A 17,577-nucleotide genomic window follows, 5' to 3' on the forward strand; every position below is an offset into this window, starting at 1 on the left:
TTGTACCTGGTCTCTCTGTTCCACCTCTGAGCATTGCATGGATTATCTGAGATTTCAAGGCAACCTTTCTGCCTGTTTTGCAGTCAAACTTGTCTCTTGTAAACGCACGAGAAAACCTCACCTCCTTTATGAAGTTGTCAGAGACTCCTTACAAAATACTAACTCAATGGTATAACTCATCTGCTATTTTTATGAGTGGATTAGCTTCAGATTGTTTTTGCATGGAGACACACAGGATATATGGTATTCACTAGGATAGCATACTCTTCATGAGGACACCTTGGAATGCTCATCTTTTCCCTGAGCACTTGCAGTAAATTCTCCTTTTTTCCTCCTATTCATAATGAATATGAATTATGTTATAGGAATAACATTAAATCATCTCTAAGTTAGTACTTTTATAAATTCTAACATAGCTATTAGTAACAAATATTTTTTAAAAATCACACCAGTACTCCAGACTCTTTGAATAGGTTAGAGCACAATTAAGGTAGACTTAAATATTCGAACAGACAGAAAGCTTCTCCCTGTATGGCTGCAGACCGTACCTTTCTGACCAGCCATCTTATCAGTTTGAATTTCTGGTGATGAGGGGATTTAGATAAGGTGTCCCTTCACTAAGTTTACCACAAATCATATGACAGCAATTCAAAGATTATGCCTTATTCTTGACTTAAGTACAATGTGGATAATGTTGATTTATAATATAGAAGTTGTATTCATTATCTATTAATCATTGCATAATAAATTACTCAGTGACATAGAGGCCTAATATATTTATTGAAACTGTCTCATACAGTCTCTATGGGTCAGAAATCCAGGAGGAGCTTACCTGGGCGATTCTGGTTCTAGCCGTCTCATGAGGTTTCAGTCAAGATGTCAGCAGGGCCTGCAGTCATCTAAAGGGTCCACAGGGGCTGAAGATGCGCTTCCAGGTGGCTCACTTTCATGCCTGACAAGTTAGTGCTGGCTTTTAGTAGGAGGCCTCAGTTCCTCACCATGAGGCCTCTCTTCCCTCCACCCCCATGAGGCTGCTGGAGTGTCTTCATGTTATCTAGCAGGCAGCTTTTCCTGGAGACTGCTACAAGAGGGCAAGGCAGAAGTCTCAGAGTCTTTTATGTTCAGCCTGAGCACACACACCATCATTCCTGCAATGTCTTGTGAGTTACACAGGTCAGCTTAATTCAGTGTGGGAGGAAACTACACAAAAGCATGAATACCAGGACCTGGTGATTGATGGGTCTTCTTGACCTGGGTTTTGCAGAACTGGTGTAAGAAAGAACTACGTGTATGCCTATAGAGGTATTCCTGTGTATGAAATATTTCTAGATTATGTGTTTGTGATGGTTACTTTTATCTGTCAACTTGACTGCATCATGGGGTGCCCAGATTAAACATTATTTTTGGGTATGTCTTGGGGGGTGTTTCCAGAAGAGATTAACATTTGAATCAATTGACCCAATAAAGTAGGTTGCCTCCCCAGTGTAGGTGAACAGCGTCTAACACAGGTGGCAGAAGGAGGAATTTGCCTGTTTTCATTTCTGCCTGCCTACTTGATTTGGAACATTGGTCTTCTGCTCTTGGACTGGAAATTACACCATCTGGGATTACCCGGGCTCCTATTGATTCTGTTTTATATATCTGTTTTCCTATTAGGATTCCTCTTATATTAAAACGCTTTGTTTACCTCAAACACTTTACATTTTCATTACTTACCTTAGCACCTTCACTGCAATTAGTGCTAAATATTTACCGAAAATAAAGAAGAGGCATCAATATACATATTTTGGCATACTTATTTTTTACATTTATTTTCAAGCATTTCAGGGATAGTGAAAAGTCCTGAACAGTTTGCATTCAGCCAAGTATGTTGGCTATATTTACTCCAAATGCCCATGCATGATTTCAAGGGCATAATGGATATTGCAGGGACTTGGAGTCCTCTTCCAAGAAAACTGGAACCCCTGCCGGGATGTGGATAGCAGATGTGTAGTCCTGACAACGGGGACTGTGTTGTATTGCTGGATTAGATGTTCATTAAGGGAAAGTGGTGTATATGAGCTTTATACTCAAGATTTACCACTAATGCTTTCCAGACCCACAGGAATCTTCTGCACTTGTTTTTCTCCACTAACTTTAAGAGACTTAAAATCAGCCATGGGAAGTCAGAGACCAGTCCCGTGTCTCAAAGATGTGGAGATTTTGGCATCTATCCTTCTAACTGACTTGCAGTAGAAGAATGGCCTAACGAAACCTTGTTCGTGTTACACGTGCTCATTTGCCCTGAACACAGATATGTAATCCAGAAAAATGACTGCAAGCACGCTGGAACAAGGTTCAGCAACCTCCACCCCCAGCCGATTGCAGTGACATTGTGCGTCACAGGCTAGCAAAGACTTGGAGCCCAGGGGCAAATCGTTTAATGTATCCATGTCTCTTTTACCTCACTGCCTTGTAACAATAGAGCGATGATGGCTGGTACATCTTACAGGACTCTTGTGACAAACGGCTAATAAAAATCTAAGCAAAAGCACTGTGCAAAAAAGGGGACTGTAGGAGGCACGGTATAACATGATAATAGAGCCTAAGAGACCTAAGTGCTTTGGGGATAATTAGAAGATTTTGGCAATATCTTCAATGTCACTAAGGTCTGAGTAACCACAACTTCAAGAACTTCATTCTGTGGTTGACTCAGGTACAGACTCTTTCACTTTATCAGGATCCACTTTCCCACTTTTTTTGAAAGCAAAACCAATGTTGTTCAATTGGGTCAGGTCATATGGTGGTAGGGCCAAAGAAACATAAGGAGTCAGGCCAATCAAAAGGATGAATTCAGGCCTGTTTGGTCACATTGATGGACTTTGGCCCTGGTATCTTTTTATTCTGTTTTATTAATAAAGATACTTTAAATGTTTCTGGTAGAGAAGAGTGCTGCCTCTCAACTAGAATGTTTTCCAGACTCTTTTGTACACAAGATTAATTAAATGGGGTATAGTGGCTCACCCCTATAATCCCAACACTTTGTAAAGCTGAGGCAGGTGGATCACTTGAGGCCAGGAGTTCAAGACCAGCCTGGGCAACATGGTGAAACTTCATATCTACTAAAAATACAAAAATTAGCCGGGCGTGGTGGCGCGCACCTGTAGTCCCAGCTACTCGGGAGACAGGAGAGTCGGTTGAACCTGGGAGGCAGAGGCTGAAGTGAGCCAAGATTGCACCACTGTGCTCCAGCATAGGCAACAGAGCAAGACTCTTTCTACAAATAATAATAATAATAACTCATGGGGGACTTGCACATTTATCCCCTATAGGCAAGGCAGATTTATTAGATGAAGGTATCAAAATACTTTCCATTGAGGAAACAGGTTGGAGGTGGGAGGCTGTAACCATGCTTGATTTTGTACCACCCTAACCTTTGCTTGTAAGTAGACTTTTTGAAAACACATTTTGTTGAACTGAAATGTATTTTGTTCTGAAGGGTTGAAAAAGGCTAAAGAAGTGGGAAGGAATTTTTGTTAAACCTTATATAATAAAGGAAAATTTTCCAGCAACATGGAAAGGCATCAGAATTGAAATCCTAGTGAACTACTAACTATGTGAAATGGACAAGTGGCTTATTATTCCAATTTTACAGAAAAGAAAAATGAGACATAAATGTTAACATCTATGTGTATGATGATTACGTGAGATAAATTTGGGTCTCTATTTTGAGTGTTTTGAGGGCAGGAATGGATTAGGACTTTCCAAAATATTAAATGGGCCAATCTAAATATGTGATCAAAATTTTTCAGAGGTATATTGTGTGGTATTTACAGCAAGATGAGAATGTATTTTAAATTGATCTTTGATCATATTTTTATTCTTTTAAACATGTTCTGCCTCGTTTTCTCTGTAATAATAACTATAATTATATCCATTCCTCATTATAAAGCTGCTCTTTTTTCTTTTCTGACATTCTGTCTTCATCGACTAACGGTGGTGAGGCTACCTCCTGAGGTTACTTATAAAATTAAAGAAATTGGGAAGGAATGTTACATGCACTCCACATTGTATGTGATACGGAGAGGAGACAGGAGGGCAGAGTCCCTGATGAGAGCTCCACCCTCAAGCCTGGACCCGTGGCCCTGAATGAGAACAGGCATTGCTGCTTTCCTGCCCAAAGGTTGCTTTTTCCAAAACCACCCTGGCCCACCATGCCCCCTATCCTGTACCTATAAAAACCCCAAACTCCACTGGCAGAGGAATAGAGTGGCACAGCAGAGAAGGAAAGAATAGAAGTGTCTGAATGTCGAAGAGGGAGCTGGACAGTCAGAGAGGAGTTTGGCTGGGGACAGCTGAGCTCCAGGGGAAGATCATCTTCCCACTCCATCCCCTTTCCAGCCCCCCAACCCACAGAGAGCCACCTCCATCACTCAGTAAAACCTCTGCATTCACCATCCTTCAAGTCCATGTGACCTGATTCTTCTTGTACTCTGGACAAGAATCCCAGGTTCCAAGAGGGCAGGGTATATGTCACCCTGATTCTCCACGGGACTGTTTAACACTTAGCCCTCTGTGGACAGCAACTGCTAAAAGAGCATTAATTGTAACACATGCCCTCTGGGGCTCCAGAGGTTGTGGTCAACTGCTAGATGCTGCCCCTGGCGCCCAAAGGCACTAGCCCTGGTTCCCGTACCCACTTACCTACATGCTCCCCCTCCTGCAAGGGGCTTGAGTTCAGCAACAAAGCAAAACAAGCTACCACCAACCCCCTACACCCTCCCTGTGGCAAGACTCACAAGAGGGTCAGGGAACTCTCCCCCGTCATATGCATTATTCCAGTTTAGTTACCTACAAAATAAACTTGCCAGAATTAGTGTTTACTACATAAGCTAAGCACCTATTTCAACATGTGTGAGCTTCTAAAAATCAAATCAATGCTCTTCTGTCCAATTTTGGCCAAGGCTTCATGATCTCTTTCCTTAAAACATCAACTTAAATTTTACCATTACTTTTCTCTCTTCCTTCCCCTTATCCTATTCAACTATTATTAGAGACATTTTTTAAAAATTCCTTTCCTTTTCCATGCTTGGTTTCCTCAATAGTGATTTTATATAGAAAACATTTGACATTATAGTCTAGCTTTTCATAGTTAAAATTAAATATTTCATTAAAAAGAGGAGTCTATTTTTTCAGACTTGTAGGGCTCTGGGAAGTGGACTTATGAAAAAAATGACTTTGTATTTATTTACAGATAAATAACCATGTGACTGTAATTAGTAAGAGATCTACTGTATGTAATTTATCTTTTTCTTATGTGTTACCTGTTAAAGATGACCTTGTGTTTCCCGACATACTGTCAAGTGAAAGATTTTGTAAGGATGCTTCCCTATTCCTACATTATTTTATTGCATTGCTCATCAATTTTGCATTTTCTCCCTCTCTTATGATCCTAGCCTTTCCTTTATTAGAAGTAATTATCTAGTTCATAGAAAATTGTTTAATTTGGTTATTTTCATTACTTCAAAGAGAAATTCTAATGTAGAACGACTTGTTTATATATCTCTTGCAGACTCAAAATACACACCAGTATTATAAAAATCTTCCCTACCTAGCTCATATTACCCCCGACTCCTACCCCATGGTTCCCTAGCTTATTGAATGTACTCATAGCATCTCTTTTAGTCTGTATTGCTATCATGTGTTTTTCTAATCTGTTCCCCATAGTAACAGTGAAATCCTTGAGGGCACAAGTCTGATCTTTTTCAACTCTATTTTCAGCACCTCGCATTGTGAGTGGGTGTAAGTAGTTCAGTAAATAACTATAGATGTCAAAATAAATAAATGTCAGCTAATTTTTATTTATATTCAAAGATAAAATTTTATTTATTATCATAATTACCTTTACCCAATCTATTTTTTATTGTTTGTTTCAAATTACATCAATAAAAATGTGACAATAACCATGCTCATCCTTAGACTAACACCAATGTTTAGAAGCAGTTTCACCATATAGTTCCATTTTTTAAAAATTCAAAATATTTGCTATATTCTTTAATTGAGTCTTCCCAAAGCAATCTTTGAACGAATTGTTGGTTTCTCAGATTTCTATTTTGTTATCTTTAAGACACTCTTTAAATCTCATCAAAAATCTGCATGGAAATTAATTACATTGTACCCAAACGTTATAAAATCTTACCATTTAAAGATACTTTAGAGTTCATTTGAACCATTCTTCAAAAAATTAGCAATGAAGTTCTTTTGGATTGATTGATATTCATGTACCCAAGAAACACAGGTAGAATATTAATTCATTTTATTATTTCCAAAGAGAAGGTGTGAAAATAAACTAGAACACAATTGAGTTGGCAGAACTGAGTTTGTGTTTACAAAACTGAAAAGGCTGGACCACAATGTGGTTTAGTGGTGATATATTAATTTAGATAACAATTAAATCTTGGAGACTTACCATATTGAAAGTTTATTTTTTGGTTTACACAAATCTGATATACTGGATAGGGGCTTTTCTCCTTTCATTTACTCAGGGATCCAGGTTCCAGTCCAATATGCACCATTCAGCCTGGTTGCAGCATGGTAAGCAGCCCTGGAGGCAGCAGGTGAGCTCTCCATTGCTTTGGACCAAAATTATATGTCACTGTTGGTGTCCTTTATTTGGCTAAAACTAGTCATAAAGACCTGCTAGACCCTACCTTGGCCAGTTTCTACCTAGTTATCCCCCCTTGTCACCATGTATTAATTAAATGCACTCTCCTTTCCATAAGCATAATGGACTGACCTCTCTCCAAGTGACCCAATGTAAAGGCATCCAGTCTCTGCATCTAGTTCAAAGGTCAGGGTCACTGGTTGTGCTTGTTAAGGAGTATAGAACCAGACATGGGAATTCATGGCAGTCTCTACCACAGGATGTTTTGATCAAGTATGCTACATTGAATGCTTTTCACAATCAAAACACAGTCCTAGGTGGTCAGTTATATTTTTACATATCACAATTCAATTAGATGTAGAGACTAAGAACAGAACAGAAAACAAACAGAAAATAACCATAGCATTGCTTTTTAAATCAGTTTTCACAGAAAATATCAGTATTGTTAGTTCAAATCTTTGGAAAAACCAGATTTGATCAGTTAAGATTTAACATCCACGGAGTTAGGACCTTTGGCGTCCTTAACTGTTTTATTTTTCAAAATTTTCAGTAAAAGCTCCATGAGCATTTTTATTTACTAAGAAAAAACTGTGAGGTCATTTTACTAGCTATGAAATGATCGCGATACCTCACTAGTCAAGTGGTGCACTTCAAAATAAGATAATGAAAGAACAGTTAAAATTCATACTTTTTAAATGGAGGTATTGAACTAATAAAATTTTAAAAAGTAGCTTAAAGATAATTTGCTGGATGTTTTTCCTTTTCTTCACTTTCGATCAGACCCTCATAATATCCATTCAAACCACAGGCTATAAACTGTGGCAAGAGATGGCCCCACAGCCGTGCATGTTTTAAGGTTTATCTTCCCTGAGCTCTTTGAGGCAGAATAAACATGGTTACAAATGGAATATTTCTGAGCTTATATTTGACTAAAACAGGCTCAAATCAATTAGCAAAAATCAGCTATACAATAGGAGGATTAGAGAAATGATTATTTCTAGAACCATTTAACACCTTTTTAGGAAAACGGCAGCTGTTAACCCAAACCCATTACTTAGAACTTTTCTGACAATAACATGTACCTCAGTCTGAATTTTCAGACCAAATAGCTCAGTCTGAATTTTCAGTCTAATAGTTTCTTGTGTAAGGCATAAAATATATTTTTAAATGGGACTCCAGCATTGAGTTGAAAAACTGCTTGTTTCATTCAGGTAAGAGTAGTGGCTTTTTGTACAACTAAAAAAAAAAAATTCCTTTCTGTCTCTGCCTTTGTTTATCCATTTGTAAAAAGGAATTCTTTAAATTTTCATAGCATAATTGGGAAAAACGTATTTCGAGCCCGATTTCCAATAAAATAAAATTCTGAAAACTTTGAAAATGAAAATGAATTCATTTAACAATTTTATGTTTTGTCTCATTCTGCAAAAATATACCAAATAAAAATAAAGATGAGGGATCCTATGAAGCAACTTTCAGACATTCAGAACCAACACAAAAAAAAGAGAATTAAAGTAAAATATGATGTACCCAGGAGTTACATCAGTGAACCAAATACAGCCTCAAATTTCGATCTGTGCTTCACAGCAGCCAGCAAAAAGAACAAAACATATTTTGTTGGTTCATATAAATAAATAAATTAAAAATGCATGAATAAATAAATGAAGCAAACCAGTTTCTCGATTCTGAAATATTTTCTGGAAGTGAGAACTGAAAGGAATTTCCACCATGGACCCACAAGCAGGGAGATTGGATTAAGTCTTTAAAACCTCCTGGTCATAGATGTGATATGAAGTTTCTTTTGACTTTTTATTTTAATGTTTAATGATTATGACAATAATGGCTAATAATTTCCCATGACCCATTTATTCAACAGTTGTTGGTGGCATATATAATGAGTGCTGGGTGTTAGGGAAGCAATGGTGAAGGAGAGACACCCTCCCGACCCTCACGGTGCTTGCAGCCTAGTGGAGCTATGAAAAGATAGGCAAGTGAGTCCTATGATTGGAGAAGTAATGAGAAGCGTCTTCTAAGCATAGGGGTAAAGACTGCAAAGACCCTGAAGGGAGAAAGTAATGGCCATTCTGAGAACTGAAAGTTTGCACAGTGCACAGAGGGCATGAAGAATGAAGGAAAGGGGAGATTACAGTGGTATGCTGGTAACTAGATCATAAAGGGATTCATAAGCCGTGTTAACAAATCTGGCCTTCAACATGAGGACAGTGAACCAAAGCAAAGTTTAATGAAAATGATTCTGAGGTTTGCCAAAACAAAACACTCAAAAAACAACCAACAAAGAAACTGAACTCCAGCAATGCCATTGGATGAACTCTAACATAATGAAATGCTTATAAAGTGTGAGATGAACAGGGAAATGTAATGCTTATTCTGTGTGACCTGCTACTAGTCCCTAATATAGCAATTGGTTTCTACTCCAAGAGGGACCAGACTGCAAGAGACACAGCTCATTCCCTTGCAGTCTTGAGTCTCTTCCAACAGATGGATACATACTCTATCAGCCTAGCAGAGGTCACACATCTGGCATGGCTGCTTGTATCAGCAACAGCAGTATAAAGATGCACCATGGGCCAAGGAGAATCTATCTTGGTGGCTTGTGATAATACTAAATGCCTCATGGCCTCTGCCTTCTAGTGAAGAAGGATAGTTTCCGCTATCAAAATTAAAACAAGGCTGGGCACGGTGGCTCACACCTGTAATCCCAGCACTCTGGGAGGCCAAGGCGGGCAGATCACCTGTGGTCAAGAGATCGAGACCATCCTGGCCAACATGGTGAAACTCCATCTCTACTAAAAATACAAAAATTAGCCAGGCATGGTGGCATGTGCCTGTAGTCCCAGCTACTCGGGAGGCTGAGGCAGGAGAATCGCTTGAATCCAGGAGGCAGAGGTTGCAGTGAGCCAAGATCGCACCACTACACTCCAGCCTGGCAACAAAGTGAGACTCCGTCTAAAAAAAAAAAAAAAAAAAAATTAAAAGCTTGACAGATTGTCAGAAAATTTTTTGTTACACTTATGTCTTCAGTGAACTGAGAACAGTGAGCTTTGCTTTCCTTAGAAGGCAGGGGCTAAGAAGATTCTCTTCCCTGTGTGTTACAAGAGAGGAAAAATGCATGTCTTCTCAACGCAAACCTCACCCTTTCCAACTATGCGCCCAGGTCTCCTCCACACAGCAACCCCTTCCCTGACCAGACACATCACTTTTTAGAGCTGGAATTTAATTTCCTTACCCAGTGAAAAATTAAAATGCTTAAGTAATAACATTCAGCAACATTGTCTGCTCTCTGGTATTCACAAAAACAGGGCAATTATGCTTTGCCTTGGGTGGCTGATGAGGCCACTTTGAATTTAAGGCATTATTTAATAATATCCATGCTTGCATCTAAGTGCATTGTTATAATTATTGGCCATAAAGCTGGTGATGGGGGGGCGTGTATGTATGGGGGAAATAGTTTTAACTATTTAATTTGATGATGTAACAACATACTCTTGCCATTACCATTCCTGCAAATTCATATTTAGCAACAACATGCAACACGTTTATAACTCAGTATTTCTTTATAACTCAGTATTTCTCTGCATGCATTCTAGTTTAAACTTTGAAAAACCATATAATTACCACTTCAAGTGAACAGGGCTTTAGGGTGCAGCCACCATCAAGGATATATTAAAATGAAAACACACTGAGGGACCAGAGAGAAGACTGTGACATGTGGGGCAATGAAACTGCATGAGGAATTTCAGTGCCTGAATTATTCACAGATTATCTATTTTGGCAGCCTTCTTTTCTTTTATAAGAAAACCCACTCATAGATAAGTCTTAATTTTGCTTTTGGCTGATATAGTTTGGGGAAGGAGTCATCTTTAATGAGGTGGTCATATGTGTTGAGGAGACTGTGGAATAGTGTTAGGGCAGTTGACTTTGAACCCAATAAGCAATGGTTCAAACCCCAATATAATCTCCTTCATAACCTCATAAGTCACAAGGCTTCAGAGTACTTCTTCAGGAAACTGAATTTCCAAATACAATCTGTTCCACAGATATGTGAGGTTACGTTATTTGGCTCATGAAAAGAATTGGAAATAACAAAGCTGTGCTTGTTAATCTTAGAAAAAGCGAATTTAGAGGATATAATTGTTTTAGATTGTCTGCCAGGTTTGTCAAAAAGAAATTGGGATTTGATTTATTGATCTTCATTGCTCCAGTGGGTAAAATATCTCCAAGAGATAAAATATACAGAAAGCAAATTTCTACTGAATATAAGATGTATTTTTACATTTGAGTCTGTGATAACCATTTGTCATAATTATTTTCTAGAGATTTTTTTTCTTTTTGCCCAAGATGGCAAGTTGCTTAAAACCTAAGGCTCCTTTCAATTCTTTACAATCCAAGATTATATGGAATGGACTGGGAACAGAGAGGGACTGGCATTTAAAGTCTTTTAGTAAGTATAAATTTATTTCATTGAAATGGGTCTCTGTAGGATAGGAACCCAACTTTCCCCATCTGTATCTCCATCTCCTTCTCCCATGACACACCCCACTAATGGTTTCCAGTGGCAGGAGTCCAAGATGCAGTAATCCTGTTTGTTTGATGACTAAACATCCTTTTATGCCTGGAGGATCAACTCTAACAGTCAAACAAACTGAATTAGTGCCTAATGCCGAAACCAGAGCACTCTCTGGACTTTAAAGAGTGGCCTGAATCACCAATATTTCTATTCTAATTAGTGACTCCCTAGAGGAAAAATCACTTTGCTTCACTTCAGTTGATTATGACAAACTTTTGGGAATATAATTGACCAAAAGAGCACTGAGTTTAAAATGCATGTTGAGGTTCTTGGGTAGCATGAATCTATACCAAGTATACATAGAGACCATGAACTGGCATATGTTTCTCACTTTCTCAAAGTAAATGTTTTGATTTGACTTGATTTGCATTTAGGGTAAGTAAAATTGAAACTGAGATGAATGTGTAAGCTGTTTAGAAAGACGTGCCTAAGTCTGATCTGAATTTTACCAAACGTTAATTAACCCTTTAGGGAGAGGAATTTTGCATTATTTATTTGTCCTACTCATATATAGCCTGGCTAGAGCTTATGGTTGCCAACATATTATTATTTCATGAAATCTCCCTCTTACTATGTGAAAATCTTTCACATGTTCAGATTGTTTGCCCTCCTGACCTGGAACAGAAGACCTGCTCTCTGGAAAGGTGATGTCCCAAGGAAGACCTGACACTGGGGATTCTGTTATAGTTAGTTATTCTAGGAAGGAATAGCAGACTCCCTGGATCTTCTGTGGCATGGAAAGCAAATTGTGAACTAGAAGTAAAGAACAGAGAGTGAGATGGAGCCCAAGATAGAGTATTTCTCCTTCACAATGTAGTTTCAGGCAGACTTCTGTGATATAATCCTAACATAGAGATTTGTGATTTAGGAAGTAACATTATTCAATGACATCCTCTTCCCCACTCTTCTAAGGTGCTTTCCAAGTTCCAGGAACTGCATTTTTAGATAAATAAGACCATAGGGAAAGGAATTATGTCATCATGACTATGCACATAGAAAGACCAATAGTAAAGAGAAAACTTTTATCTTGTATGTTAGACTTCCATTATTTTTCTTTTTCATATGAAATCACCAATATTTAGAAGAGTATTGGACATCATTTCTTGCCACAGACTGAGTACTTCACTGTTACTATGGTTGGACTCCAGTTGAACCTGTTCTGAATTAATCTGAAGTTCTTATTGAAATTGAAAAGAATATTTAAGAGTCAACTCCTGGTTCTGTTGACATGAATAAAGTATGCATAGAAAGTCCTGTCATCATCACAGGTAGCCCTGATAGTCACATTCTTCCAACACCATGTCATCTGTTATGTTTGGAATAGATCATCTTTCAACAACCTCCCAACTACTCACCCTGCTATGAACCATCTTTGTCACTCCCTGCTCTGAAAAATTGTTTTTTTTTTTTTTTCAGAAAGAGGGAGGTAAAAAATTAAACTAGAGTAATTTAAGCATCACATTTACTCAGAATATGTTGCTTTTTAATTTCCAGTTCAACATTTGTCTTTAATTAGGAAGAAAGAATACATATGTTACATTGTCATAGCTAGTTAATCTTATCATTTTTTTCTTTGTCCCAATACACTTTGGAACAAATGTTATTCTCCATTCATCCTGACACTAAATTGGTTAGCCAAACCCAAAGATCTACTAATAATCCTGCTTTGGCATGGGAGAATGAGTGAGATAAGGAGGCAATAGAGGAGATGAATTGACAAATGGAAGGAATAGAATTCTGGTTGATGTCCTTGTCTCTAAGCTGTAGCAGCAAGTATTTATCCTAAGTACGTAAGATTGTTAAATAATGATGAATGCCATTTGATTATCACCTCTTGCAGTAGAAGTCTAACTCCAGATTGCATTAATCTCTTTCTCTATTTATTTGTCTCCTCTATTATCTTATATATAGATAAGGTATATGTGCACGTACCTGGTTGAAAAGGAATATCCATCTATTCAGATTCAGGGATTAATGGAATAAAAAACCACTATTTTTTCTTTATTTAAAAAAGCCACATTTTTTATAGCATAGCCTTCTTGGTTCTCTTTCTTAAGAAAAGGTATTAAAATTTGAACCTGTTCAGAGAATGTTAATTTTAACCATCAGTTAGAATTCAAATATCAGTTAGAATCACAAATAAGTGACTCCTCAGATTCATATGCAACTTGTAATGCAGTTTCAAGTTTGGTTGTGGCAAAATCCTAAATTATTGTGTATCTGGACAGTGGGAATGCCCAAAAATCTTTTAAGTGATTGACCAGAATGGGAGAGGGTTTTTATACTATAACCTGAGATTTCAAAATAATAACATCATAATCCTACTTATTCAAATAATTACCAAGTTAATATAAACAAAGAGTTTTAGAGATTTCAGAAAACCTATAGCAAAGACATTATGACCACATCATAATTCACAATCTATCTGTAATTTTAAGAGCAACAAGGATAAAATTATAATTCTTCCTTATCTAATATGACTAATATATATTAGTACAAAGATATCCAGGGCTGTTGACCAGATGGTTAAAAACTTTGATATGTGTCTATGTTTCTGTTTTTGTATTAGTACCATGCTCTTTTGGTTACTGTATTCTTATAATATAGTTTGAAGTCAGTGTGATGCCTCCGGCTTTGTTCTTTTTGCTTTAGATTGCTTTGGCTATACAAGCTCTTTTTTTTGGCTCCACATTAATATTAGAATAGTTTTCTCTCGTTCTGTGAAAAATGATCTGTGTAGTTTTTTTTCTTTTCTTTTTTTTTTTTTTTTTGAGACTCGCTCTGTCGCGCAGGCTGGAGTGCAGTGGCGTGATCTCTGCTCACTGCAAGCTCCGCCTCCCGGGTTCACACCATTCTCCTGCCTCAGCCTCCTGAGTAGCTGGGACTATAGGCGCCCGCTACCATGCCTGGCTAATTTTTTTTTATTTTTTAGTAGAGACAGGGTTTCACCATGTTAGCCAGGATGGTCTTGATCTCCTGACATCGTGATCCGCCCATCTCGGCCTCCCAAAGTGCTGGGATTACAGGCGTGAGCCACCGCGCCCGGCCGATGTGCGTAGTTTTATAGTGATAGCATTGAATCTGTAGATTGCTTTGGACGGTATGACCATTTTAACGATATTGATTCTTCCAATCCATGAATGTGGAATGTTTTTCCGTTTTGTGTGTGTGTGTGCCATCTATGATTTATTTCATAGTAGTGTTTTGTAGTTCTCCTTATCGAAATCTTTTTCATCCTTGGTTAGATGTATTCCTCGGGATTTTATTTATTTTCTGGTTAATTGTAAATGGGATTGTGTTCTTGATTTGTCACTCAGCTTGGACGTTATTGGTGTATAGAAATGCTACTAATTTTTGTACATTGATTTTGTATCCTGAAACTTTCCTGAAACTGTGTATCAGTTCCAGGAACCTTTTGGCACAGTCTTTAGGGTTTTCTATGTATAAAATCATGTTGTCAGCAAAGAGAGATCGTTTGACTACTTCTGGATGCCTTTTATTTCTTTCTCTTCCCTGATTACTCTGGCTAGGCCTTCCACTATTAATATTTTAAAGAAAGATCCTGATGTCTATCTTCTAATAAATTAAGTGTGTTATAATAAATTAATGTGTGTTATATGACACACAATTTTTAATAGAATGCTTTTTGTATATATTATATAATCCATTTTCTTTCAACCTTTTATGTGTTTTTGTTTGTAAATACCTTGAACAATGCCTTGCACATAATATAGTCAGTAATTACATACTACTTTATATTGTAATTCTTTTTTATGAGAAAGCTAAAAAAATACAACTATAGTCTTCAGTCTTTTTTACTTCTATTAAAAGGACCAAAAGAATTTAGGTCAGCATTCTCCTTTTATAAAACGTAAGAGATAAAAGCCATTTCTTGCTTTTGTTGTTGTTGTTGTTTTGTTTTGTTGGTCCTTATCCAAGTGTTATTTTTGTTAAACCAAAAACAATTTAAGAGGGAGGAAAAAAATTCCTGTCATTAACAAAGTGTATATCTGTCTATCCAGTTCAAACTAAATTAAATAAACAAACATCTATTGAGTATCTAATACGTGAGCAACAATATTCTGGGTGCTGATAGGGTTCAAGGAAATATGTGCTCTCAGAAAATATTGTATTTTTTGTTTTACAAAAACAAGCCACATAAAATGAGAAGTTATACGATTCTTTACATTTTACATATGGTCCAGCATTTGCATTTGTGGTTTCTTACATGTGTCATGACTATAAATTACTTAGGAATATAAATATATATGTGTGTGTATATATATCTGTTATACATATGCATACATAATTTTAATGTAATATTAAAAAATAATGACACTTAAAAAGGCTTTAAATATAATATTTGTGAGAATCAGTGCTGAAAAACTGTTATCAGTTTGCTAGGTGCTCATATACATAAATTGAGATAAAGCAAATGTCTTGATCTGACATGTTTATTTTATTCAAGCAGGTCTAATAACTGAGCTGGGAAAGCTTAGAACCATTTGGTCCACTTTATTTAATCTCTGTTCTTTATAGTTTGACACTGTATGTCATTTGAGTGAAAGTTCTATTGAAATGATCTTTCTTTTAATGTATCTTGGCATCTTAGGAGCATGTTCCACAAGAAAATTTTTGATTGCTATACATTTTTAATATCAACAACTGCATAAAAAACCTCTCAGTGATTGAAATGAATTAAGCCATAATTGTCCTTGGCTTTCATGTTTTGGTAAAGCCACAGAATTAAACACCTTGGAGATTTTCTTAGACCTTAAGTTTATTTCTCACCATTTAACATTTCTGAAGTTAAAAGAAACACAAAAAAAGTCAAGGGCAACTGCAGAAGTAAACTCAGAACAATAAAGAGTGAGTTTAAAGAGCACCTGGAATTGATGATAAAAGTGAAACTATCAACCATCTATATTTTTCCTCATATAATGTAAAATATCAGTTGATAAGCTTGTCACCAACTGGAGTGACAATTAATTGAATTATTGAGCATTAGTGACTAGATTTTCTTAAATGTATGGATATTTAATATGATATAAATATGCAATATACTTTCCACCTGAATGGGTTGGAATTTAGCAATTTTTTATTGTATTTTTACACTTTCCATTAATTTGACAGCATTGAATGTAAATCAGCTTGAGTTTATTGCTCTAAGAGAGTATAAGTTAAAAACTGTACAATTACAAATTCATCTAAGAGGACATTAAAAGTGACTTTTAAACTAAGGAAGTACATGTCCAGATATTGTGGCTCTGGGTCACTCTCACCACTATTCCCTGCCACCAGGATTAACCTGTAATTCCTAATACCCATAGGAGTAAGGTTCTGGCATGATGTCATTTGCTATAGCTCTCTCTTTTTTTTTTTTTTAGTATTGCATGAACATATCAACTGGTATAAATGAATTCTAATTTTAAAAATCCATTTAATCTCCAACTCTGTTGTTTTATGGTAAATAGTGATTTAAAACAAATGTTCTACATTTTAAAAAGTTTGTTTTATTATAACTAAGTTCTGGGATACAGGTGCAGAACGTGCAGGTTTGTTACATAAGTATACACTTGCCATGGTGGTTTGCTGCACCCATCAACCCATCATCTACATTAGGAATATTCTACTTTTTAATCCAATATTTCTGCATTGGTTAATAATTTTAAGAAGAATAAAAATTATGTATACACTACAAAGATTAAATGATAAGTTACATAATGATAAGAGAATTCTTGAAACTGATGGGATATTGATTCAATTGGTCAAAAATAAATCACTCCTTTCATAAACGCAGGAAACATCAAAGCCCTGTATTCATAATGTCCATGAAAATGGAGGGGAATGCAAGGGAGTAAGAGAGTACAGGGCTGGAGAAAGAATTGAACCACTCAATGCTATTTAACAGGAAAAGTTTAAAGTTTTCATTGATCCACCATTGTTTTGACACATATGGCTAAAAGTATGCATTCTTATTTTTTATATTTTACCTTTTATTAGGGCAGATACAAATTTCATCTCAGTGTTTAGTTTCCTGACAGAATGTCTCTATGATCTCTGCCAGGCCACACATAGTGCTCTTTAGGAATAATTGTTCCTGTTATGAACTGAATTGTGTCCCTCTCCCACCAAGTTCTTATGTTGAAGTCCTGATCTCTAGGACCTCAGAATGTGGCTTTATTTGGAGACAGGGTTTATACAAAAGTATAATTATTAAGCTAATTATATTGTATTGGGGGGCCCCAATGCAATATAATTGGTGTCCTTTTAAGAAGGAAGATTAGGACACAGATGCACACAGGGAAGGCCATGTAAAGATAAAGGGAAGAGAAGATGGCCATCTTCA

At 36.7% G+C, this 17,577-nt stretch overlaps 2 long non-coding RNA genes across 2 annotated transcripts in view; both read left to right on the plus strand.

Annotated features, from left to right (window-relative positions):
- The window catches only part of LOC134810280 (uncharacterized), a 167,238-nt gene that overhangs the window by 110,332 nt on the left and 39,329 nt on the right, over nt 1–17,577 (plus strand). The window lies entirely within an intron of this gene.
- The window catches only part of LOC134810282 (uncharacterized), a 32,272-nt gene that overhangs the window by 730 nt on the left and 13,965 nt on the right, over nt 1–17,577 (plus strand). Inside the window, exons 2-3 of the long non-coding RNA XR_010157929.1 lie at nt 3,312–3,421; nt 10,976–11,102. This is a non-coding gene — a long non-coding RNA (uncharacterized LOC134810282). The remainder of the gene's footprint in view (nt 1–3,311; nt 3,422–10,975; nt 11,103–17,577) is intronic.

Source organism: Pan troglodytes, chromosome 5, assembly GCF_028858775.2.
Source record: "Pan troglodytes isolate AG18354 chromosome 5, NHGRI_mPanTro3-v2.0_pri, whole genome shotgun sequence".
NCBI lineage: Eukaryota > Metazoa > Chordata > Mammalia > Primates > Hominidae > Pan > Pan troglodytes.